The sequence below is a fragment of the Chiloscyllium punctatum genome, chromosome X (assembly GCF_047496795.1).
Source record: "Chiloscyllium punctatum isolate Juve2018m chromosome X, sChiPun1.3, whole genome shotgun sequence".
Lineage (NCBI taxonomy): Eukaryota > Metazoa > Chordata > Chondrichthyes > Orectolobiformes > Hemiscylliidae > Chiloscyllium > Chiloscyllium punctatum.
This window is the reverse complement of record NC_092791.1, coordinates 25,639,807-25,666,951: the sequence shown is the minus strand read 5'-3', so window position 1 is coordinate 25,666,951 and position 27,145 is coordinate 25,639,807. Positions and strand designations below refer to the sequence as shown.

The 27,145-nt window shown below is 44.3% G+C and overlaps 1 long non-coding RNA gene across 1 annotated transcript in view; it reads right to left on the bottom strand.

Moving 5' to 3' along the window:
- Positions 1 to 4,572: 4,572 nt before the first annotated feature.
- LOC140471213 (uncharacterized) overlaps positions 4,573 to 27,145 on the bottom strand; it is a 41,210-nt gene continuing 18,637 nt past the window's right edge. Inside the window, exon 3 of the long non-coding RNA XR_011956893.1 lies at positions 4,573 to 4,846. This is a non-coding gene — a long non-coding RNA (uncharacterized lncRNA). The remainder of the gene's footprint in view (positions 4,847 to 27,145) is intronic.

Sequence of the window (27,145 nt, the reverse complement as noted above, 5' to 3'; positions counted from 1 at the left end):
CTTTGACTCTAAGTATTTAAATAAGTACTTGAGACACCATAGGGAAGTGATGACCTCATGGTATTATTGCTGGACTATTCATCCAGAGACCCACATTTGAATCCCACCATGGTAGATGGTGCAAGTTGAATCCAATAAAAATCTAGAACTGAGTTTTAATGATGAACCCTGAAATCCATTTCAGTTGTCGGAAAAACCCATCTGGTTCACTAATCTCATCTTTTAGGGAAGGAAACTGCTATCCTTACTTGGTCTGGCCTACATGTGACTCCAGACCCACAGCGATGGGGTTGACTCTTAATAGCCCTCTGAAATGGCCATTGTATAAATCATAAGAAAGGACAACAGGAATGAAAATGGACAGTTCACCTGGCATCAACTTTGACACTGGAAAAGGCAATGGCAAAAATGCCTTATCGGCCCTGCAAAGTTCTCCGAGTGCCAAAACTGGGAGAGCTTTCTCACAGTCTAATTAAGCAGCATTCTGACATTGTTCTACTCATGGAATCGTACCCCACAGACTATACCCCAGACACCACCATCATCATCCCTAGATATGTCCTGTCCCACTGACAGGACAGACTCAGCAGAAGATTACTTGTGTGCCAAACAGCATAAGCAGCAAGTCATAGACAGAGCTAAGTGATCTCACAACCAACAGATCGGATCTAAGCTCTGCAGTCTTGCCATATCCAGTTGTGAATGGTGGTGGACAATTCAACAACTCACTGGATGAGGAGGCTCCACAAATATCCCCATCCTCAATGATTGAAGAGCCCAGTACATCAGTGCAATAGATAAGGCTGAATCATTTGCAACCATCTTCCTTCAGAAGTGCAGAGTGGATAGTTCATCTTGGCCTTTTCCAAAGTCCCCAGCATCACAGATATAAGTCCTCAGCCAATTTGATTCCATGTGATATCAAACAATGATTGGAGACACTGGATACTGCAAAGGCTATGGGCCCTGACAACATTTTGGCAATAATACTGAAGACTTGAGCTCCAGAACTAGTTGTATCCCCAGCCAAGTGGTTGCAGTACAGCTACAACATTGACAATGTGAAAAGTTGCCCAGGTATGTCCTGTACACACAAAACAGGACAAGTCTTACCCGGCCAATTACCGCCTCATCAGTCTACTGTCGATCATCAGTAAACTGATGGAAGGTGTCATCAACAGTGCTATCAAGCAGCACCTGCTCAGCAATAACCTACTCAGTGACGCCCAGTTTGGGTTCCACCAGGGTCACTCAGTTCCTGACCTCATCGGTTCAAACATGGACAAAAGAGCTGAACTCCAGAGATGAGGTGAGAGTGAAGCCCTTCACATCAAGGCTACATTTAACCAAGTGTAGCATCAAGGAGCCCTGGCAAAACGGGAATCAACAGGAATCGGGGCGAACACTCCACTGGTTGGATCATACCTGGCAGATAGGAAGATGGTCACAGTTGTTGGAGGTTAGTCAGCTCAGCTGCAGGACATCTCTGCAAGAGTCCCTCAGGGTTGTGTCCTAGGGGCAACAATCTTCAGTTGCTTTGTCAATGACCTCTCCATCATAAGGTCAGAAATGAGGATGTTTTCTGATGATTGTGCAATGTTCAGCACTATTTGCAAGCCCTCAGAGACTGAAGCAGTCTGTGTTCAAATGTAGTAAGTTTTAGAAAATATCCATGCTTGGGCTGACAAGTGGCAAATAACACTTGCGCCACACAAATGCCAGGCAAGGTGGCACAGTGGTTAGCACTGCTGCCTCACAGCGCCAGAGACCTGGGTTCAATTCCCACCTCAGGCAACTGCCTGTGTGGAGTTTGCACATTCTCCCCGTGTCTGTGTGGGTTTCCTCCGGGTGCTCCGGTTTGCAGATTAAGTGAATTGGCCATGCTAAATTGCCCGTAATGTTAGGTGAAGGGGTAAATGTAGGGGAATGGGTCTGGGTGGGTTGCTCTTCGGAGGGTCGGTGTGGACTTGTTGGGCCGAAGGGCCTGTTTCCACACTGTAAGTAATCTAATCTAAGGACCCTCTCTAATAAGAGAGAATCTAACCACACTTAATGGTAAGGGAGTGTTGCTGAACAAAGAGACTTTGGAGTGCAGGTTCATAGCTCCTTGAAAGTGGAGTCGCAGGTAGATAGGATAGTGAAGAAGGCGTTTGGTATGCTTTCCTTTATTGGTCAGAGTATTGAGTACAGGAGTTGGAAGGTCATGAAACGGCTGTACAGGACATTGGTTAGGCCACTGTTGGAATATTGCATGCAATTCTGGTCTCCTTCCTATCGGAAAGATGTTGTGAAACTTGAAAGGGTTCAGAAAAGATTTACAAGGATGTTGCCAGGGTTGGGGGATTTGAGCTATAGGGAGAGGCTGAACAGGCTGGGGCTGTTTTCCTTGGAGCGTCAGAGGCTGAGGGGTGACCTTATAGAGGTTTACAAAATTATAAGGGGCATGAATAGGATAAATATACAAAGTCTTTTCCCTGGGGTCGGGGAGTCCAGAACTAGAGGGCATAGGATTAGGGTGAGAGGGGAAAGATATAAAAGAGACCTAAGGGGCAACTTTTTCACGCAGAGGGTGGTACGTATGGAATGAGCTGCCAGAGGACGTGGAGGCTGGTACAATTGCAACATTTAAGAGGCATTTGAACGGGCATATGAATAGGAAGGGATTGGAGGGATAAGGGCCGGGTGCTGGCAGGTGGGACTAGATTGGGTTGGGATATCTGGTTGGCATGGACGGGTTGGACCGAAGGGTCTGTTTCCGTGCTGTACATCTCTATGACTCCATGACACAGTCACTTGGCATTCAATGGCGTTACCATCACTGAATAATCATGGAAGGCATAGCCGTGAATGGTAAGGCAAAGAGATACACAACAGGGTAGAAGCAGAAGAATGGAAAGATCTGGCAGATTGAATGGGTGGTGTTGTGGGACTGGAGGAGATTACTACAAATAGGTGGGCAAGGCTCTGCAGGAATGTGAACACAGAGATGAAAGATTTGAACTGGAGAATTGGGAGAAACATCGATCCAAAAGAACAGGAGGCATGACGGAGCTGAGCAAATATTTGCCTTGGACATTTACAAAGGATGGAGGACAGGAGGCTTGTTGGTAGAGCAGTTGTAGCTGCAGGTGAAAGGGGAAAAAGTCTTTTTCCGAGGGTGGGGGAGTCCAAAACTAGAGGGCATAGGTTTACATTGAGAGGAGAAGGATTTAAAAAGGACCTGAGGGGTAACTTTCTCACATGGGTGGTGCATGTATGGAATGAACTGCCAGAGGAAGTGGTGGAGACTGGTACAATTACAGCATTTAAAAGGCATCTGGATAGGGACATGGATAGGAAGGGTTTAGTTCTGCTTCAGCTCTGATAAAGGATCATCTAAACTTGAAATGTTAGCTTGTTCTCTCCCCATGGATGCTGCCTGACCCGCTGTGATCTCCAGCATTTGTTATTTTCAGTTCAGATTCTAGCATCTGCAGTAATTTGCTCCTACAAAGGTTCAGAGAGATATGGGCCAAATGTTGACAAATTGGACTAGGTCAGATTGGGATTTGGTGTGGTGATTTGGACCAAAGGGTCTGTTTCCATGCTGTAGGACTCTATGACTCTGAGGGTTCAATAGCTTTACATGCGTCAATTGTGGCTTATTTGGTGGCATTGATACCTTTCACTCCCAAGATTGTGGGTTCAAATCCCATTGCAGGACTTCAGCGTATATCAAGGCTGAGATTCCAATACAGCTCTGTTGAAGGTGGCAACTCTTAGTTGAATTGTTAAAATTGAGGCTCTTTTGGATGGATATAAAAGATTCCATGGCATTATTTTAAGGAATGAAAGGGATCTTCTTTACCACGTCCTGGCCAATATTTATCTCTCAATCGACATCACAAAAACAGATGATCTTGTCTTGATTCATGGTTGTGGAATCTTACATGAAAATTGGTTACGATGCTTCCTACATTTCAACAGTAACCATTTCAAAAGTACTTAATTGACTTCAGTCTCTCTTGAGACATCCAGTGTTCATGAAGAATGAGAATTAGAATGAGAATTAGTTTTTAATTGTCGTGTATACTCAAGTACAGGGATACAGGAGTACAGGGAAAAGTGTATAATGTCACCATTCATGGTGGCATCTCAGGTACAAAGGGACAAAATCTTAGGTAAAGATAAAAAAATAAAGAAACAAGTTAAAGTTCAACATTAAGGTTCTTGTCAGTATATAGTAAACAAGAAATAAAGTTAAACATTCTAAATTACAGCACTTCTTTAGCCATAAGCCTGCAGTTGCTCCATGCTGGGCTTTCACCAAGAGGGCTCGATCTCCCTCTCTCTTGCACGGGGCTCAACCTCCCCCCAACACTGGGCTTGACCTCATGATCGAGGAGAAAGTGAGGACTGCAGATGCTGGAGATCAGAGCTGAAAATGTGTTGATGGAAAAGCGCAGCAGGTCAGGCAGCATCCAAGGAACAGGAGAATCGACGTTTCGGGCATAAACCCTTCTTCAGGCTTATGCCCGAAACGTCGATTCTCCTGTTCCTTGGATGCTGCCTGACCTGCTGCGCTTTTCCAGCAACACATTTTGACCTCATGATCCCCATGTCTCTGCATTCTTGCCTTCTTGCCGCCAACTGCCATCTGGGCTCACCGGCTACCTCACCACAGGCTGCCAGAGTTCCGCTCGGGGCCTCCAGCTGCTTCCACATTGCCATCAACTGCTAGAGCTGTGACTGAGCCACACCAACGCCTCATGGCCGACCAGCAAAGTTCCCACTCTGGGTCTCCAGTTGCTGACTCTGTGACTGAGCTCCATCCAGAGTGAAGAGGGAAAAAAAACGGAAACAAAAACTAAAGGAAAAAAAAACAAGAAAAGAAGATAGAAAAAGGGTCAGAATTGACAGGCTCTGGCTCAGGAGATCTACTCCACCACCATCTTGGAAATCATCATATAATAGAATCCCTACAGTGTGGAAATAGGCCCTTTGGCCCAACAAGTCCATGCCGACCCTCCAAGGAACAACCCACCCAGACCCATTCCCCTACCCATCCCTGAACACTATGGGCAATTTAGCATGGCCAATTCACCCAACCTGCACATCTTTGGATTATGGGAGAAAACCCACGCAGACACGGGGAGAATGTCCAAACTCCACACAGACAGTCACCCGAGGTTGGAATAAACCAGAGTCCCTGGCGCTCTGAGGCAGCAGTGCTAACCACTGAGTTGTTAAATTATATGTGCAAATTGCTCTTTTAAATGAAGATAGGTTAAGATAGGTGGTAAAACAGGTGATGTTATGAAAGTGGAAACTGTGTTGGAGAGGACCTGGGGACAGGACCTCACCTCAGATAACAGAGATTATATGAAAGGAAAAATTTTGAGGCAAAACAAGGTCTGTGAATTCAGAGAATGAAGGACAAGGACAGCTGAAGATTGAAATTACCAAATGATCAGTGAAGAAGCTAAAGGGAAGAAGGAAAGCGGATATCTCAAGAAGGAGCTTAGGATTGGTTTTAGGGGACAGCAGATGAGGATTTTAAAGGAGGTTGAGTTTTTTGAAGAAGCAATGAAGTGGATTGATGAAGGCAGAGTGGCGGATGTTGTCTATGGACATCAGCAAGGCATGCAACAAGGTTCCTCATGGTAGAATGGTTGGCAAGGTTAGATCACATGGAATACAGGGAGAACTAGCCACTTGGATACAGAACTGGCTCGAAGGTGGGAGACAGAGGGTGGTGGTGGAGGGTTGCTTTTCAGACTGGAGGCCTGTGACCAGCGGTGTGCCACAAGGATCAGAGCTGGATCCACTGTTTTTTTTGTCATTTATATAAATGATCTGGAGGTGAGCATAGTTCACATACTATAATTAGTAAGTTTGCATTTGACACCAAAATTGGTGCCTCAGAGTACAATGGGATTTTGATCAGATGGGCCAATGGGCTGAGGAATGGCAGATGGAGTTTAATTTAGATAAATGTGAGGTGCTGAATTTTGGTAAAACAAATCAGGGCAGTACGTGTGGTAGGGTGGTATGTGTATGGAATGAACTGCCAGAAGAAATGGTGGAGGCTGGTACAATACAACATTTAAACGGCATCTGGATGGGTGTATGAATAGGAAGGGCTTAGAGGTCTATAGGCCAAATGCTGGCAAATGGGACTAGATTAGGTTAGGATATCTGGTCGGCATGGGTGAGTTGGACCAAAGGGTCTGTTTCCATGCTGTACATCTCTATGACTCTCGGTCAGAAAGCTGGAACATTATAAGGCACTTGTAAGGTGAGAAGTTACTAGAAGGACAAAGGGAGAAATCAAGGTGTGGTTTGGTATAAGGGCCTCCCACTACTGCAGTGATTTCCTATTTGTGCCATCACTAAGATCACCTATTTTCATTTCTGTGACATCAACCAACTTTGCCCACCCTCACAAATATCCCAGCTTATCTGCAGCTGAAACCCTTAACCATACATTTGTTTTGTCCAGGCTCAACTCTTAGAATATACTCCTGAATGGTGTTGCACATTCTACCTAGATTCTTGATCAGCAAGAGGGCGAAAGGTTATTGGAGTCGGTGAGAACTTTGAGTAATCAGATCAGGTATGAACTTATTGAATGACAGGGTGGGCTCAAGAGGCAGAGTGGGCTCAACCTACTCCTCATGTGTTTTGTTTTATATGTATGTGATGGGGTTTGCCAAAGTAGATACTGAGAAGAACCAGGAACTAGGCAACAGTTTAAAACTAAGAGGTCACCCTTTTAAGACTGAGATGTGAAGAATTTTTTATCTGGGTGTTGTTTGTCTGCAGAATTCTCTTCCCTTAAAAGCAGTGGTGGCTGGGTCATTGAATTTGTTCAAGGCTGAGTTCGGTAGATTTTTGGGGAATGCAGACAGGAAGGTAAAGTTTACCTTATTGAATGGTGGACCAGGCCTAAGTGTCCAAATGTAGTATTCCTGCTTCTTTGTATGTTCCTAAATGTTCCCACCTTCTGTCAACAAAAGATCATTCAAAGCTCTGCTGCCTGTGTCCTAACTCACACCAGGTCCTGCTGTTCTCTTATATCGTGCCCTATGTTTGGTCCCAGTCAAGCCATGCCCCGATTTTAAAATTCACAGTTTTGCTTTCAAATTCCTCCATGGTCAAAAAAACTCCCCGTCTCTTTATTTGCTTCCATCCTGCAATCCTCAGGATCTTGCTGTTCATCTCATTCTGACCTCTAGTGTATTCACAGTTATAACAGCTCCACCATTGAAGACTGCACCCTCAGTTGTGTGACAATACTATGGTTTTAAGAGGTGTATTTTGTCCTTTGTTTTTGAATAGAAGATTTTGAGACAGAGGCTCTGAGCAATCTGGTCCAAGCCAATAGAGTAAACAGCTTGTGAGGCTTTGATTTGTTTTTATAGTTGGAACAATAGAAGCAGCCTGAATGGGTGAAATCAGGTTCCCACAGAACCAGGGTTTTAGTTTAGCTTTCAGCAATTGTTGGGGTTTGAAGTTGGCAGTGGAAGCTGTTATACACCTCTGTCAGACACAGCAAAATGCTGGAGGTCTGTTTCACATGCAATTCTGGCAGCAATCTATTTTACTGTATTTGTCTTTGCCAAGGGTGTGTTTATGGGATCTTATTATTTTGGAACAGTTACTGATTAGTAGTTAAATAATCTATTATTCTGTTAAGTTTTCCAATAAAGTTATACCAATTCTTTTTTCTTTTGTTTGTATTTTAACTGTAGGGAAAGAATAAAGTGTGTTTTGCTGAAAGCTGAGTAGTGTAACCAATTCAATTATATCTAAAACACAGCGTCTTACACTTTCCTTTCAATAATATAAAAGTTAGGGTCCAGGCTATCTCCTCCATATATTGGCAGGGTGTTTGGTCTGATCCATAGCAGTTGCCTCGGCCCCAATTGTGGAATTTCTTCCCTACATCTCTCTGCCTCTCGACTTCACTTTTCTCCCTTAAGACACACCTTGAAATATATCTCTGAGCAAACATCTGGTCATTTTTAAAGATGTCTCTGTATGTGGCTCAGTGCCATAATTTGTTTTTTTAATGCTGCTCTGAAGCATCTTGGAATGTTACACTATGTTAAGGACGCTATATGAATATGTTACAAATATACGAACAAGGAACAAGAGTAGGCCACTCGCTCTTTCAATAAGATCACGGCTGATCTGATTTTGACCTTAATTCTACATTCCTGTGTATCCCTGATCATTTTTCATCCCCTTGGTGACCAAGAATCCATCTCCCTCTGCCTTAAAAATATTGAAAGATTCTGAATCCAATGCCTTTTGAGGAAGGGAATTCCAAACAGACTCAAGTCTCTGCCCCTTATTTTTAAACAATGACTCCGAGATTCACCCACAAGAGGAAACAACCTTTCCACATCCACCCAGTCAAGTCCCCTCAGGATTTTATATGTTTCAATTAAGACACTTCTGATGCTTCTAAACTCCAGAGGACACAGGCCTAGCCTGTCTAGCCTTTCCGTATAAAGCAATCTGCTTGTTCCAGTTATTAGTCAAGGAAATCTTCTCTGAACTGCTATGTTGTTCATTCTATGCTATCAGCTCTGACAAAGCGTCATCTGGATACAAAACTTGCGCTCTCTCCACGCATGCTGCCTGATCTGATGTGATCTCCAGCATTTGTTGTTTTCAGCACAGATTCCAGCATTGGTAGTTATTTGCCCCTGTGTTGATATTGTGGTTTGGATGAGGTAGGCTGGGAAGATTGGGGACATTAGCAACCATGAGGTTTCAGTCAGGGTCAATGAAATCACCCATCATATGGTCGCAGTGTGCATACTTTGTTCTAAGAACAATTCAGGAACAATGTGCATTTCTTTTTCATTACAATTCACTTTTGAACAGCACCACATTCTATCAGTTCAGATTTATTTAGCTATACAGCACATAGCAAATGATTCCACTAAAACAGAGTCTGGTCTTGGTTCTAGTCCCTCCCTGCCTCTCCGGTGCATTTTCAACACACACTGACAGCTGCTGAGTTATTGATGGCATCACAGCTGTTGAATGAATCCTCTTGGGAACTGGACTCCATCCATGGGGTCCTTCAGGAAGAGACATTTTAATAAACTGGCATTGTGTTTTAGACATTTGTCAAGCTGAAATAGCTCATTTCACAAATACATATTTAATAGTACAATTTACACACTTCTCGGAATGTGCTTGTTCCTGCTGATCTCTGGCCTGCTGCATTTGGAATGGGCATGATAGTAAAAAGCTGCAAATTGTTGTGATTTTCTGGCACCCTGCCAGCTGCTGTAATCCTCTAACTGCTACAAGACATAAATATTAATGACTCCAATTCAACCACTTCGATCCTCCTCCCTTTCTAACTGTTGCTTTCTGCCCAACTGCTTTCTTCCAAGAGCAACTGCCGGTCAAGCAATTTTCCCTGAACTTCATGCACACCACACATTTCCAGCCAGTGTAGTTTGTTAAGAGTGGGAATCTTGGCTGCATTTCCTCCTTCTCTCATCCAAGGATGCTGATTTATGATCCAATTACATCACCCCCACAGATACCCTGCGCTGAGATCATTTAAGTTGGTGGAGGGATTGCGCCTTTCTGAGCACTCTCACTTCATACTGCACAACTGAGTGACTGGAGGAGCTACCAATATAGTCTGGTTCAAATAAGAAATGCCTTTGGTTTGTTTGGATACAAACTCCAGTGTTTGTTTGTTTCCTTGATACACTACTGTATAGAACTGAACTGCGTTTATGACCATGTATGTATGTAAAGATTTTTTTAAATGAATAAAGTACACAAAAAGAAAGGCTGGAGGTGCTACCAATAGACTTTATATTCAGAAACAGAAGGAAGGAAATCGGTCATTTCTCAAGTCTTTCTGCTCCTTTCTTGGATTTTGCAAATAACAAATAATTAATCACATAACAAATCTTTTGTTCTCATCTTTCACTAGAACATCGTTGAAATTTCCACACAATCTAGAATCCAGTATTTACTCCCGGGGTTCTGAGGCTGCAGATTGTTTGCAAGCTTATTCCCTCAATATCAAGCACACAAAATTATTTCTGTTTTATGTTTTTGCTGCTTTTGCTTGCACTGTGGCAAACTAGAGGACATCGTTTTGGGGTCATCAATGAACAAAGGGCAAGGTCAGTTTTTTTCGGATATGGATGCAGCAGTTTCTGGTTTCTCTACCAGAAATAATGGTGGAGCCAGAATCCAAAATAGTGTTTAAAAGAGAATGGACAAGTATTTTAAATACAAATATCCTAAAGATGATGGAGAAAGAGTCAGGGAGTGGGATTAAATAGCTAACTCTTACAGAGTGCCAGCATGACTGATGTGCCAAATGGCCTCCTTCCAAAGCTGTAAGATTCTTTGGGATAGATTTGGGTCTTTATCACCCGGCTGTTAAGCATCACCCGAGCAGAGGGCTAAAAGGAAAGTCTGGGGAGGATTGCAAATGAGTGAAAGGAAAATCCATGGATAATGTAACAGGCGTGGAATCCTCCTTGTCAGATTTTCCATTCTAACCTCCAGCCAGACAAAGCTTAGCACGCAGGTAGTGAAGACAAAGATCAATCCCTGTGATTCTGTACTTGTTCAGTAACTCCTTATTTGAAGACATGCTTGTGACTCTAGATCTTGTGCGACAGAGAGCATTCCTGTGCTTTCTTCTTAATTCAAACTGTTCATGTGGTCTAAATTCTGAACATAAATTAACTGATGAAATTTTGAGATATTTTGATAAGGTATATAAATGCAAATAGTTATTCATTATAGATCTCTTTGTTTTCTTTATTTTGTTGCAGGACAGTCTTTAATTCTCAGACAGCTACAGCCCAAATCTGCAGCTGTTGAATATTGTTCAATGGCTGACGTTTTGTCTTTTCTCCTTGCCAATTTATTGGCGGTTATGGTTTTTCCTTTAACAGCATCTGGCTCTATCATCCTTCTGTTCCCATGACAATGTGTGAGACAGTGATGGTGGTAGGGAGGAGGGAAGTGATTGAGTAGGAGTCAAATCAAGCTACTTCATTTACTTCCTGCTTTCTGCAATTTAAATAAAAATGCACTGTGCCATTGTGAGAGAACTCTTATGAGGTCAGTTTCACATAAATCAAATCACAATGCTGTGTGGAGGAAAACTTTTGTTTACATTTCAATAAGTACAAATGTATCAGACTTAAACATATGGACACAAACCCTTAAGGATATTAGTAATCCAAATGGAATTTTGGGACATTTGTTGGTAATTTTATGGCACAATTACTGAGCCTAGCTTTAGATTTCAGATTTATTAATTTAATTTAAATTCCAACAGCTGTTATGGTAGGATTTGAACCTGTGTCCCTTGAGTCTAAGAATTAATAGTTGAGCAATAGCACCACTATGCCACTACCTCCCCTCAACTTATTGAGGGCATGTCCCTAGTGTTCCCCACCAACCTCCATATACATTTCATCATCCTCCGCCATTTCCGCCACCTACAAATGGACCCCACCACCAGAGATATCTTTCCCTCCCCACCCTACCCGCTTTCTGTAAAGACCGTTCCCTCCACAATGACCTAGTTGAGTCCACGCCCCCTTACAGCCCACCCTCCCCTCCTGGCACCTTTCCCTGCCACTGCAGGAATTGCAAAACCTGCACCCACATCTCCCCCCGCCTCACCTCCATCCAAGGTCCCAAAAAGCCATCCACATCCATCAAAGTTTCGCCTGCACTTCCACAAATGTCATTCATTGCATCCGTTGTGCCCGATGCGGTCTCCTTTATATTAGGGAGACCGGCTGCCTACTCGTAGAGCCCTTCACAGAACATCTCTGGGACACCCGCACCAATCAACCCCACCGTCCCGTGGCTGAACACTTCAACTCCCCCTCTCACTCCGCCAAGGACATGCAGGTCCTGGGCCTCATCCATCGTCACCCCCTCACCACCCGACGCCTGGAGGATGAAGGCCTCATCTTCTGTTTTGGAACCCTTCAATCCCAGGACATCAATGTGGACTTCACCATAGAGTCAGAGATGTACAGCATGAAAACAGACCCTTCGGTCCAACCCATCCATGCCGACCAGATATCCCAACCCAATCTTGTCCCACCTGCCAGCACCCAGCCCATATCCCTCCAAACCCTTCCTATTCATATACCCATTCAAATGCCTCTTAAATGTTGCAATTGTACCAGCCTCCACCACATCCTCTGGCAGCTCATTCCATACACGTACCACCCTCTGCGTGAAAAAGTTGCCCCTTAGGTCTCTTTTATATCTTTCCCCTCTCACCCTAATCCTATGCCCTCTAGTTCTGGACTCCCCAACCCCAGGGAAAAGGCTTTGCCTATTTATCCTATCCATGCCCCTCATAATTTTGTAAACTTCTATAAGGTCACCCCTCAGCCTCCGACGCTCCAGGGAAAACAGCCCCAGCCTGTTCAGCCTCTCCCTGTAGCTCAGATCCTCCAACCCTGGCAACATCCTTGTAAATCTTTTCTGAACCCTTTCAAGTTTCACAACATCTCTCTGATAGGAAGGAGACCAGGATTGCACGCAATATTCCAACAGTGGTCTAACCAATGTCCTGTACATCTGCAACATGACCTTCTAACTCCTGTACTCAGTACTCTGACCAATAAAGGAAAGCATACCAAATGCCTTCTTCACCATCCTAACTACCTGCGACTCCACTTTCAAGGAGCTATGAACCTGCACTCCAAGGTCTCTTTGTTCAGCAACACTCTCTAGGACCTTACCATTAAGTGTATAAGTCCTGCTAAGATTTGCTTTCCCAAAATGCAGCACCTCTCATTTATCTGAATTAAAATCCATCTGCCACCTCTTAGGCCATTGGCCCATCTGGCCAAGATCCTGTTGTAATCTGAGGTAACCCTCTTCGCTGTCCACTACACCTCCAATTTTGGTGTCTTCTGCAAACTTACTAACTATATCTCTTATGCTCACATCCAAATCATTTATGTAAATGACAAAAAGTAGAGGACCCAGCACCGATCCTTGTGGCACTCCACTGGTCACAGGCCTCCAGTCTGAAAAACAACCCTCCACCACCACCCTCTGTCTTCTACCTTTGAACCAGTTCTGTATCCAAATGGCTAGTTCTCCCTGTATTCCATGAGATCTAATCTTGCTAATCAGTCTCCCATGGGGAACCTTGACGAACGCCTTACTGAAGTCTATATACATCACATCTACTGCTCTGCCCTCATCAAACTTCTTTGTTACTTCTTCAAAAAGCTCAATCAAGTTTATGAGACATGATTTCACACACACAAAGCCATGTTGACTATCCCAAATCAGTCCTTGCCTTTCCAAATACATGTACATCCTGTCCCTCAGGATTCTCTCCAATAACTTGCCCACCACCGTCGTCAGGTTCACTGGTCTATAGTTCCCTGGCTTGTCCTTACCACCCTTCTTAAATAGTGGCACCATGTTAGCCAACCTCCAGTCTTCCGGCACCTCACCTGTGACTATTGATGATACAAATATCTCAGCAAGAGGCCCAGCAATCACTTCTCTAGCTTCCCACAGAGTTCTCGGGTACACTTGATCAGGTCCTGGGGATTTATCCACCTTTAACCGTTTCAAGACATCCAGCACTTCCTCCTCTGTAAGCTGGACATTTTGCAAGATGTCACCATCTATTTCCCTACAGGCTATATCTTCCATATCCTTTTCCACAGTAAATACTGATGCAAAATACTCATTTAGTATCTCCCCCATTTTCTGCAGCTCCACACAAAGGCCGCCTTGCTGATCTTTGAGGGGCCCTATTCTCTCCCTAGTTACCCTTTTCTTCTTAATATATTTGTAAAACCCCTTTGGATTCTCATTAATTCTATTTGCCAAAGCTATCTCATGTCCCCATTTTGCCCTCCTGATTTCCCTCTTAAGTGTACTCCTACTTTCTTTATACATTTCCCCTCCCCCCACCTTATCCCAGTTCCAACCTTCCAGCTCAGCACCCTCTTCATGACCTGTCCCATTTGTCCATCTTCCTTCCCACCTATGCGCTCCACCCTCCTCTCTGACCTATCACCTTTACCCCCACCTCCATCCACCTATTGCACTCTCAGCTACCTTCCCCCAGCCCCACACCCCCTCCCATTTATCTCTCCACCCCCAAGGCTCCCAGCCTCATTCTTGAAGGGCTTTTGCCCAAAATGTTGATTCTCCTGCTCCTCGGATGCTGCCTGACCTGCTGTGCTTTTCCAGCACCACTCTAATCTTGACCCTAGTGTTGTTAATGCCAGTCCTTGGCTGGTGTGACTGAGGAAACTATAGCCAGTCCTTCAGCAAGAAAGCATTCAACTCAAAAGAAGTCAATATTTGAAAGGCAAAGAGGGGAGTGCAAAAATGGCTTTCTGTAATGGACAATTTTCAGGAATAGGAACTGGCGAAACTCTGCCTCTAGTTTTCCAAGGAAGCTCAAAACTATAAAAACCTAGGATGCTAATCAATAGATAGCAGAGGCAATTATGGCACACAATGATATGCATTGATCCAATACATAAAAATATTGTCTCAACCATCAGATTGCTGTGAACTGCTATAGAAATGTAAATAATACTTCTAGGCTAACGAGCTATAAACAACCGTGTGTCCCAAATTTCCTGGAAATGTTAATCCCAAAAAAACATTTTGATTAAAGCAAAGCTGATAAATTCACGGACTCTTCATGAACCCAGGGAATGAGATTATTAAAATATGTAACAAGGTAAAATACTTACCTAGCTTAAGGAACACTGATCTTTGTAAATTTGTTGATGTTACAATAAACTGTTAAAAAGAGTTGTAATCTTTGATCATTTTGTTTACCAGATGGAACCTTAAAATTACGAGTACAAGGGAGAAGGCACGGGTTCACCTACCTATAAAAAAATCACTATGACGGTAGAGGGTTTTCATTCCTCTAAGAATCACCCTGGCCTTTTGTCTTCCTGATGTGAAGTCTACACAAACATAGATTCTACACAAACATTCCCATTTCCCTGAAAGTAATTGACCAGAATAATCGTCCAGCTTTATTTCTCTACTATTTGATGTTGTCTTAGTACATTCCACTTCTATCTCTGCCGGTCCCTTCCCCAGCAGTATAAGAACAATAATACCCTGAGGAAGGCTTCTATAAGACAACTGGTGCTAACTGAAATGAGACTGACATCTGTGGATACATGATCAGATTTGATTAATTGTTAAAAACAGGAATCTGAGCGTGCACAAGACAACAAGAGTCTTTGGTAGAGTTGATTTATTTGGTTTAGATTTTAATTCTATGATAACTGAATAATCTGTGACTGACCATAATGCACATCCACTTATTTAATAATCTTAACATTTTATGGGACATTACAATCACACACAATTGCTTTGCAAATGACACAAATGAAACACAGGGCCTCTGGGTTGAAAAAGCCAGTGCAGCTTACAGAACATTTGCAGGCACTGCACAAAACAGTCCTGCGATAATACACCACCATATTGAACTTACAACTACTATTTTTTTCATGAATATTTCAGGGATATAATATGCCTATTTTCAGGATGGGAGGTATGAATGTTTTAGTTTTGCAAGAGACTGAAATGGCTGATGTTTGGTTGGCAGGTAAAACAATTTTGTGAAGTCAGCATTCTAAGGAGCGAACATCTTTTGTTCCTCAGCAGATCCATGTGAAATCAATGGCAGGGCTGTCACTGATAATCACATCACTGTAACCCCGACCACATTCAAGCATTGATTTTTTGAACTTCAATTCTGTTTGCAAAAATGTGACAGCCTTTGCTGATACGGCATTCATTTAAGATTAAAAATCTACCTGGAAACCATATATTTTTGTCGTTTTTCTTTTCTTAAAATGAATATTATGTTTCCCCGATGTCATAATGTTATTAGTCAATACCAGACTAGGAAGAACTGGTCTGATCCCAGTTGGTGCTGAATTAGCTCTCTTGCCAGAGGGGAGGTTTTGGATGCTGCAGATGATTACAGTACCCTTGACCAGGGAAGGAAAGAAATCAATCAAAATTCCTGGTGAAACATATACATGTATAGATGTTAGCTGAGGAGAGAAATGGGCTCAGCTGTGAAGTTCCTTCTGGTACCCTCTGATGCTCAGTGCTGCAGCTCATTTATGAATGAAAAGTTAATTAGGCACCAAAGGTAGTGAGCACAGGTGAACCTATACCCCAACACAAGTCAGTATCTTTGAGAGAAGAGGTAGAAAACTGGAAGGGGAGGATTTTAAGGCAATTGATTTTTGTTTGGAATGGATGCCAGGATCTAGGAGTAAAGATAATGTTTGCATATGTCGGCCTTTTTAATCACCCTCCCATCAATTAGATTAGATTCCCTACAGTGTGGAAACAGGCCCTTTGGCCCAACAAGTTCACGGTGACCTTCCGAAGAGCAACCCACCCAGACACATTCCCCTACATTTACCTCGAACACTATGGGCAATTTAGCACGGCCAATTCACCAAACCTGCACATCTTTGGAATGTGGGAGGAAACCGGAGCACCCGGAGGAAACCCACGCAGACACAGCGAGAATGTGCAAATCCACATAGACAGTCACCAAGGCTGGAATTGAACCCAGGTCCCTGGCGCTGTGAGGCAGCAGTGCTAACCACTGAGCCACAGTGCCACCCTGTTGGATTAGATTCCCTACAGTGTGGAAACGGGCCCTTTGGCTGAACAACCAACCCACTGAAGAGACCCATTTCCCTCTGAATGATGCACCTAACACTATGGGGCAATTTAGCATGGCCAATTCACCAAACCAGCACATCTTTGGACTTTGGGAGGAAACCGGGGCACCCGGAGGAAACCCACGCAGACACTGGGAGAAAGTGCAAACGCCACACAGACAGTCGCCTGAGGCAGGGATCGGACCCGGGTCCCTGGTGCTGTGAGGCAGCAGTGCTAACCACTGAACCACTGTGCCGCCCGGAGTTTCTTCAAGGTTTATAGATTTTAAAAAAGGTGTCCTGATTTATGCCTGATTAAACCCATATATAGTTACTGCTTTTTGATTGTCTCTTCCTTGGTGTTTTCCCAAGTCCTTGTATTCATGTTTAAGAAACAAAAATGTAAAAGATGTTTTTACTGTTCTGTTAATCCATAGCACACTTGGTTCTATCTATTATATTCACTTACTGTTGCGTCAGCCAAATCTCAATTTGCAGCTTTTAGGCTTCACAACAGAGCCTGATTCTATCAGTTCACGTAGTTTCCTGCAATTGGGTTCTGTTCTATTCCCTCCAAAAGATAGAGTCATAGAGATGTACAGCATGGAAACAGACCCTTCGGTCCAACCCGCCCATGCCGACCAGATATCCCAACCCAATCTAGTCCCACCTGCCAGCACCCGGCCCATATCCCTCCAAACCCTTCCTATTCATATACCCATCCAAATGCCTCTTAAATGTTGCAATTGTACCAGCCTCCACCACATCCTCTGGCAGCTCATTCCATACACGTCCTACCCTCTGCGTGAAAAAGTTGCCCCTTAGGTCTCTTTTATATCTTTCCCCTCTCACCCTAATCCTATGCCCTCTAGTTCTGGACTCCCCGACCCCAGGGAAAAGACTTTGCCTATTTATCCTATCCATGCCCCTCATAATTTTGTAAACCTCTATAAGGTCTCCCTTCTGGTATCCTTCCTATCGGAAAGATGTTGTGAAACTTGAAAGGGTTCAGAAAAGATTTACAAGGATGTTGCCAGGGTTGGAGGATCTGAGCTACAGGGAGAGGCTGAACAGGCTGGGGCTGTTTTTCCCGATCGATTGCACCTCTATTGCAGCCATGCTATGATCCTGTGCCCTTTGCAGCCCATATGACATAGCACTACTCTAGGCGATACATTTATTAAGGAGGCCATCTGGGAGCTTTAACTATTATTACCATCCTGTCTCAAAAATGAAGCATTTTCATCTAAAATTTCATGTGCTGTTGGCTTTTAAAACTAAACTCTGTTGTGGTACTTTGAGAAACCATATCATCCCTTTAACTGGAGGCAGCTGTCTGAAGGAGGGTTTATCCATTTAATTCAAATACAAATATCTTTTTTGCCACTGCGAAGGCTGGATGGGGAAAGGCTACAGTCTAAGATCCTCCCACCATAGTACATCAAGAGGTTGTAAACTGTAAAACCCCTCCACCTGTATACACCAGAGCATATTGATATGAAATGTATATCATAAATATCCTCTAATTGTAAATGAAGTGAACATTTCAGAGTATTACTCACTGCCTTGAAGAAAATTGAACTAATTGGAATTTCTTGAAGAAATTTGACATTGACACGGTCATGTCAAATTTAATGTGTCAGGTAAATCACCTTTACAAATTTTATGAATAAAGTATCTTTTTAAGGAAAAGGTGTTTATTTAATTTGGCTCCAGTTTTTTTGTGAAGTTGTTATCTGTTTATCAACCTGGGGATAAACTTCACTATCTTTTCGGGCAGTAACATGATATAGAGCTTGCTCAGTTTTCATCTCATTGATTTCGTTATGGTCGCTCAGTGGTTAGCACTGTTGCCTCACAGTGCTGGGGACCTGGCTTCAATTCCAGCCTTGGGCAATTGTGTGGAGCTTGCACATTCTGCCTGTGTCTGTGCGGTTTCCCCCTGCAGTCCAAATGTGTAAGGCTGGCTATGCTAAATTACCCAATAGTGTCCAGGTAGCCATGGGAAATGTGGAGTTATGGGGATAGGGTCAGGGCTAGGTCTGAATGGGACGCACTTGGAGGAAAGGTGCAGACTTGATGGGCTGAATGGTCTCTTTCATTGCTGTAGGGGTTCTATTATTTCAGCAACACCCAACTCCCTCCACTAGCCTCCAGCCACATTATCTTCGAACTGGAGTGTCTACTTGAAGACAACTCCACAGGCTAGTAAGTTTCCATAAATGTGAGAAATTACTCTCAGGCATATTATTCATATGAGTGCAGTAGATGCAAACTGCAGTGAGACTACTACCTGCTGAGTCACAGCCAACATCACTTTCGGCATTGAGTCTGAAGATCAAAGATTCAAGTCCGATTCCAAAGCCTTGAAGCCAAATTTATGGTGAGCAATGCTGCCTTCACAGAAACACCATCTTTTAGACGAGCCATTAAACTGAGACCTCACCTGACCTCCAAGGTGGATGTAAAGATCCCAAGATCACTATTCAAAGAACAGCAGGGCAAATCCCCTGGCGCCCTCACTAATGTTTATCGCTCAACCAATATCACCAAAAACAATGTTATCCAGTTATCATCACGTTGAGTGGTGTATGCAAACTGATCACTGTGTTTTCTACAGTACAATGAAGAGAACTCGAGTTCTGCATTGGCTGTAAAGTGTTTGGAAGATTATGAAATGCAAATTCTTTTTTGTTTCTTATAAATTAAGCTAACTCAATCAGATGCCAAGGTTTTTTTTCTTTTAATTCTCTCTGAAAGCTGGAAGACACTGCACAATTATATAGGGGAATTGAATTGTGGAAGTGGCTGCAATATCCTAAAAAGTGAATTGCAAATGCTGTTGCAGTTTTATGGTTGTGACAGCAGTCACAAGCTCCAATGTGATAAAAGAGGCTTACAACCCACCAGGGTGCCAAGACAGTCTCTATGGTAACAGAGCTATTCATCTCCTAGCAACAGGATTGAAAAATTGACTGTCCATTCTAATTAGCTTTTCAACGTGCAATCTGGGAGAGGCAGGCTGTGTTGGGATTACTGACAGTGGCAAGTCTGACATGCTCTTGAACCAGTGAACAAAAGAACTGTGAAAATAATTTAATTGCTTGTCCTTTTGTTTCATTGTAGCAGAAATATGTTATTTCAAAAATGTTCTTTCTACTATTCATCAAAAGTTATTGACAAGCCAAAAAATTGGCCCAACATGATTCACACTTCTAATTATCTATCTGTCAATTTAATAAACTCAGGATCAACAACCAATGATCGCTGTCTCAGGCAGAATCAATGGCATCGTTAGACAGATCTCTGGATTAACATGTGTACCTTTGAAGATGGCTGTGGTTCTGCCAGTAGGCAAGTGGATAAATACAGCATTCAATGCAGCCAGAAAATTAAACCAGAAAGGTCATTCTGAATTGTCTGGGGAGTAAGAGGGATACTTCAGTGTCTCCAAACTACAGAGTATAATCATACTTTCAGCTTTCTTCAGTGATTTTTGCTGGAGAGTACACAAAGGTATCAGATTAGCATATCATCAGACCTGCCTGTGATTTAACCTACCACTGAACCGCATATCAACAGTCACCATCTAGAATAGCACAAGGAACAGCAAACATGGGATGACAAGTGAATGAAACTTGACATACATTAGATTAGATTCCCAACAGTGTGGAAACAAGCCCTTCGGCCCAACATGTCCACGCTGACCCTCCAAAGACTAACCCACCCAGACCCATTCCCTCTGACTCATGAACCTAAGACTATGGGTAATTTTTAGCACATCTTTGGACTGTGGGAGGAAACCAGAGCACCCAGAGGCAACCCACGCAGACACAGGGAGAACATGTAAACTCCACACAGACAGTCACCCGAGGCTGGAATCGAACCTGGGACCCTGGTGCTGTGAGACAGCAGTTATAACCACTGAGCCACTGTGACGCCCCAATTATGAAATGGGCAACAGAGTTTGGATGCCTAGGGGTGAAGTATAATCTGATTTCAGGGATCAGAAAACAGGTTGTATGTTCTCATCTGGATTGTATGTATGTTATTCTACGTTGGTCCCCAGTTCACTAAAATCTCAACTTTTAAAATGGTCATTCTTATATTCAAATCTATTCATCTCTTCCATAGCCTCATTCCACCATATCTCTGTACTCTACTCCAGCCCTATAAGAATTCCATGTTCCACCAAATCTCCACCTCCTTTAACACCACCACTATCGACCGTGTCTTCAGCCACCATAGATTCGTGCAGCATAGAAACAGGCCCTTTGGCCCACCATGTCTGTGCTGACCAACAAATACCAAACTTGGTCTATCGCCTACTATGCCCTGGCATTTTAAGTGCTAGTCCAGCTGCTGCTTAAATATTGAGAGAGTACCTGCCTCCAGCACCCTCTCAAGCAGCACGTTCCATATTTCTATCACTCTCTAGATGAAACCATTTTCCTCAGATTCCCTCTAAACATTTACTCCTCAGCTTAAATGTATGTCCTTTGGTCTTAGACATATCTGCCATGGGGAAAAGATTCTCGCGATCTACCCTGTCCATGCCTCTCAATTTTGTTTTCCTCAATCAGCCCCCTCAGCCTCCTCTGTTCCAGGTAAAACAAGCCCAGTCTATCCAGTCTCTCCTCATAACTGAGACTTTCCATCCCAGGTAACATCCTGGTGAATCACCTCTATATCCTCTCCAGTGCAATGATGTCCTTTGGATGTGGCGACCAGAACGGCATACGGTATTCCATCTGTAGACTAACCAATGCTTTATAAAGTTTTAACAAGACTTCTTTGCTCCTATATTCCATACCCTGGCTAATGAAGGCAAGCATCTCATCCATATCTTCACCACCATGTCCACCTGTGCTGACACCGATCTATGGACTTCTGCACCAAGGTCTCTTTGTTCCTCAGTACTTGCTCGCGACCTACCATAGTCTCATAATTCACCCGAATAAGTATTGTTCTCTATATTGTTTTAAACCTATATTGCACAGGTATCATTGTACACCAAATGTTTCCCCTTCATTAGATCATTATTCCAGCATGACATACTTGGAGTATTTATCTAGAAGATTCAGTCAAACCAAATTATGGATTGAATCTGACACACCTGACATTTGTTGAAATGAAGCTATTTGTAGTGAATTAGCTGATCTTGGAGGTATAAGTGCTAAAATTGACTTCAGGACCAAGAGCCAGGCACGGTGAAATCAACTATGTTTCCCACTCTACATGTGAAAATCATGATACCAGAAACGTGAGGCTATACCTGTCAGGAAAGGATGAACAGGCTGCATCTGTTTTCTCTTGAAAATGGTTGAGGGGTGAGCAAATGAAGTAGTCTTTGAAATGGTGAAGTTCTTTTTAATAGATATGGAAGGAATGTTTCCTCTTGTGGGGAAGAATATAAGGTTATCAATATGACGGTCCCCAAGGGATTTAGATGTTTCAATAAGAACAGAGAAGATGGTAAAAGGTTGGGGGGGGTGGCATTGATAATCAAAGATAGTATTACAACAGCAGAGAGAACATTTGAGGACCCATCCACTGAGGTAGTTTGGGCTGAGGTTAGAAACAGGAAAGGAGATGTCACCCGGTTGGGAGTTTTCCATAGACCTCCGAATTGTTCCAGGGATGTAGAGGAAAGGATAGCAAAGATGATTCTCAATAGGAGCGAGAGTAACAGGGTAACTGTTATGGGGCCTTTAACTTCCCCAACATTGACTGGGAATACTATAGTTCAAGTAGTTTAGATGGATCAGTTTTTGTTCAATGTGTGCAGGAGGGTTTTCTGACACAGTATGTAGACAGGCCAACAAGGGGCAATGGCCATAATGGATTTGGGTCTGGGGAATGAACCCAGCCAGCTGTTAGATTTGGAGGTAGGTGAGCACTTTGGCAATAGTGCCCACAATTCGGTTATGTTTACAATAGCAATGGGCAGGGACATTTCCAACTGCCGCCGGGACATTAACTGCCTCAACCTGTCGTCCCCCCTCCCCCACTCCAACCTCTCACCCTCACAACGCGCAGCCCTCCAATCCCTCTGCTCCAATCCCAACCTCACCATTAAGCCAGCGGATAAAGGGGGCGCAGTGGTAGTCTGGCGCACTGACCTCTACACCGCTGAAGCCAAACGCCAACTCGAGGACACCTCTTCCTACTGCTCCCTCGACCATGACCCCACCCCCCATCACCAAACCATCATCTCCCAGACCATACAGAACCTCATCACCTCAGGAGATCTCCCACCCACAGCTTCCAACCTCATAGTCCGGGAACCCCGCACTGCCCGGTTCTACCTCCTTCCCAAGATCCACAAGCCTGACCACCCTGGCCGACCCATTGTCTCAGCATGCTCCTGCCCCACTGAACTCATCTCTACCTACCTTGACACTGTCCTATCCCCCCTAGTCCAGGAACTCCCCACATACGTTCGAGACACCACCCACGCCCTCCACCTCCTCCAAGACTTCCGTTTCCCCGGCCCCCAATGCCTTATCTTCACCATGGATATCCAATCCCTCTACACCTCCATTCGCCATGACCAGGGCCTCCAAGCCCTCCTTTTTTTCCTCTCCAGACGTCCCCAACAGTACCCTTCCACTGACACTCTCATTCGTTTGGCCGAACTGGTCCTCACCCTTAACAATTTCTCTTTTGAATCCTCCCACTTCCTCCAGACCAAAGGCGTAGCCATGGGCACATGTATGGGCCCCAGCTATGCCTGTCTCTTTGTTGGCTATGTAGAACAGTTGATCTTCCGTAATTACACCGGCACCACTCCCCACCTCTTCCTCCGCTACATTGATGACTGCATTGGCGCCACCTCGTGCTCCCGCGAGGAGGTTGAGCAATTCATCAACTTCACCAACACATTCCACCCTGACCTTAAATTTACCCGGACTATCTCTGACACCTCGCTCCCCTTCCTGGACCTCTCCATCTCCATTAGTGACGACCGACTTGACACTGACATTTTTTACAAACCCACTGACTCCCATAGCTACCTGGATTACACCTCTTCCCACCCTATCTCTTGCAAAAATGCCATCCCGTATTCCCAATTTCTCCGCCTCCGCCATATCTGCTCCCAGGAGGACCAGTTCCACCATAGGACACACCAGATGGCCTCCTTCTTTAGAGACCGCAATTTCTCTTCCCACGTGGTTAAAGATGCCCTCCAACGCACCTCGTCCACATCCCGCACCTCCGCCCTCAGACCCCACCCCTCCAACCGTAACAAGGACAGAACGCCCCTGGTGCTCACCTTCCACCCTACAAACCTTCGCATCAACCAAATCACCCGCCGACATTTCCGCCACCTCCAAAAAGACCCCACCACCAGGGATATATTTCCCTCCCCACCCCTTTCCGCCTTCCGCAAAGACCGTTCCCTCCGTGACTACCTGGTCAGGTCCACACCCCCCCTACGACCCACCCTCCCATTCTGGCACTTTCCCCTGCCACCGCAGGAACTGTAAAACCTGTGCCCACACCTCCTCCCTCACCTCTATCCAAGGCCCTAAAGGAGCCTTCCACATCCATCAAAGTTTCACCTGCACATCCACTAATATCATTTATTGTATCCGTTGCTCCCGATGTGGTCTCCTCTACATTGGGGAGACTGGGCGCCTCCTAGCAGAGCGCTTTAGGGAACATCTCCGAGACACCCGCACCAATCAACCAAACCGCCCCGTGGCCCAACATTTCAACTCCCCCTCCCACTCTGCCGAGGACATGGAGGTCCTGGGCCTCCTTCACCGCTGCTCCCTCACCACCAGACGCCTGGAGGAAGAACGCCTCATCTTCCGCCTCGGAACACTTCAACTCCAGGGCATCAATGTGGACTTCAACAGCTTCCTCATTTCCCCTTCCCCCACCTCATCCTAGTTTCAAACTTCCAGCTCAGTAACTGTCTCCTTGACTTGTCCGGACTTGTCCGACCTGCCTATCTTCCTTTCCACCTATCCACTCCACCCTCTCCTCCTTGACCTATCACCTTCATCTCCTCCCCCACTCACCCATTGTACTCTATGCTACTTTCTCCCCACCCCCACCCGCCTCTAGCTTATCTCTCCACGCTTCAGGCTCACTGCCTTTATTCCTGATGAAAGGCTTTTGCCCGAAACGTTGATTTCGCTGCTCGTTGGATGCTGCCTGAACTGCTGTGCTCTTCCAGCACCACTAATCCAGGGATAGGTATATACTGCAGGAAAAGTGGTATAACTGGGGGAAAGGCAATTAGGCAAGATTTAGGATGCATAGGATGGGGAAGGAAACTGCAGAGGTGGACACTCTTGAAATGTGAAGCTTATTCAAGGAACAGCTACTACGGGTCCTTGATAAGTATATACCTATCAGGTAGGAACGTAGTTGTCGAGAGAGGGAGCCATAGTTTACTAAAGAAGTCGAAGCTCTTGTCAAGAGAAAGAAGGAGGCTTATGTAAGGATGAGGTGTGAAGGCTCAGTTCGGAGGCTTGAGTGTTATTAGTTAGCCAGAAAAGATCTAAAGAGAGGGCTGAGAAGAGCCAGGAGGGGACATGAGAATTTGTTGGTAGATAGGATCAAGGAAAACCCTTAGGCCTTCTATTGGTATATCAGGAATAAAAGAATGACTAGAGTAAGATTAGGGCCAATCAAAGATAGTAGTGGGAAGTTGTGTGTGGAATCTGAGTATGTAGGGGAAGCACTTAATGAATACTTTTTATCAGTATTCACATTGGAAAAAGGCAATGTTAGTGAGAATACGGAGATACAGGCTATTAGATTAGGTGGGATTGAGGTTGATAACGACGAGGTTTCAGCAATTTTGGAAGATCTGAAAATAGATAAGATCCCTGGGCCAGACGGGATTTATCCTCGGATTCTCTGGGAAGCCAGGGAGGAGATTGTAGAGCCTTGGGCTTTGATCTTTATGTCACCATTGTCGACGGGAGTTGTGCCAGAAGACTGGGGGATAGCAAATGTTGTTCCCTTGTTTAAGAAGGGGAGTCGAGACAACCTGCTAATTATAGCGCAGTGAGCCTTACTTTAGTTGTGGGTAAGGTGCTGGAAAAGGTTATAAGAGGTAGGATTTATAATCACCTGGAAAGGAATAATTCGATTTGAGATAGTCAACACAGTTTTGTGAAGGGTAGGTCGTGCCTCACTAGCCTTATTGAGTTCTTCAAGAAGGTGACAAAACAGCTGGATGAAGGTAAAGCAGCTGATGTGGTTTACTTGGACTTCAGTAAGGCTTTTGATAAGGTTCCACATGGTAGGGTATTGCACAAAGTATGGAATTTCAGGATTAAAGGTGATTTAGCGAATTGGATCAGAAATTGGCTAGCTGAAAGAAGACAGAGGATGGTGGTTGATGGGAAATGTTCATCCTGGAGCTCAGTTACAAGTTGTGTGCTGCAAGGATCTGTTTTGGGGCCACTGCTGTTTGTCATTTTTATAAATTATCTGGAAGTGGGTGTAGATGGATGGGTTAGTAAATTTGCAGATGACACTAAGGTAGGCAGAGTTGTGGATAGTGCTGAAGGATGTTGTGGGTTACAGAGGGACATAGATAATATGCAGAGCTGGGCTGAGAAGTGGCAAATGGAGTTTAATGCAGAAAAGTGTGAGGTAGTTCACAGTGGAAGAAATAACAGGAATGCAGAGTACTGGGCTAATGGTAAGATTCTTGGCAGTGTCGATGAACAGAGAGATCTCGGTGTCCGGGTGCATAAACCCCTGAAAGTTGCCACCCAGGTTGATAGGGTTGTTAAGGAGGCATATGGTGTGTTGGCATTTATTGATAGGAGGATTGAGTTTTGAAGTTACGAGGTAATGCTTCAGCTGTACAAGACACTGGTAAGGCCGCACCTGGAGTATTGATTGCAGTTCTGGTCACCGCATTATAGAAAGTTTGTGGAAGCTTTGGAAAGGGTTCAGAGGTGATTTACTAGGATGTTGCCTGGTATGGAAGGAAGGTCTTATGAGGAAAGGCTGAGGGAACTGAGGCTGTTTTTGTTGGAAAGAAGAAGATTGAGAGGTGATTTAATTGAGACATATAAGATAGTCAGAGGGTTAAATAGAGTGGACAGTGAGAGCCTTATTCCTCGGAAGGTGAAGACTAACACGAGGGGACATAGCTTTAAATTGAGGGGTGATAGATTTAGGACAGATATCAGGGGTAGTTTCTTCACTCAGAGAGTAGTAGGGGCATGGAACGGCCTGCCTGCAACAGTAGTAGACTCACCGACGTTAAGGGCATTTAAATGGGCAGTGGACATACATGTGGGTAATCATGGAACGGTGTAGGTTAGATAGTCATCAGATTAATTCCACAGGCCGGCGCGACATTGAGGGCCAAAAGGCCTGTACTGCACTGTAATGTTCTATGTTCTAAATCCAATGGGGAATTCAGAATAAACTTCCGAAAGAATGGTGAAAACGTG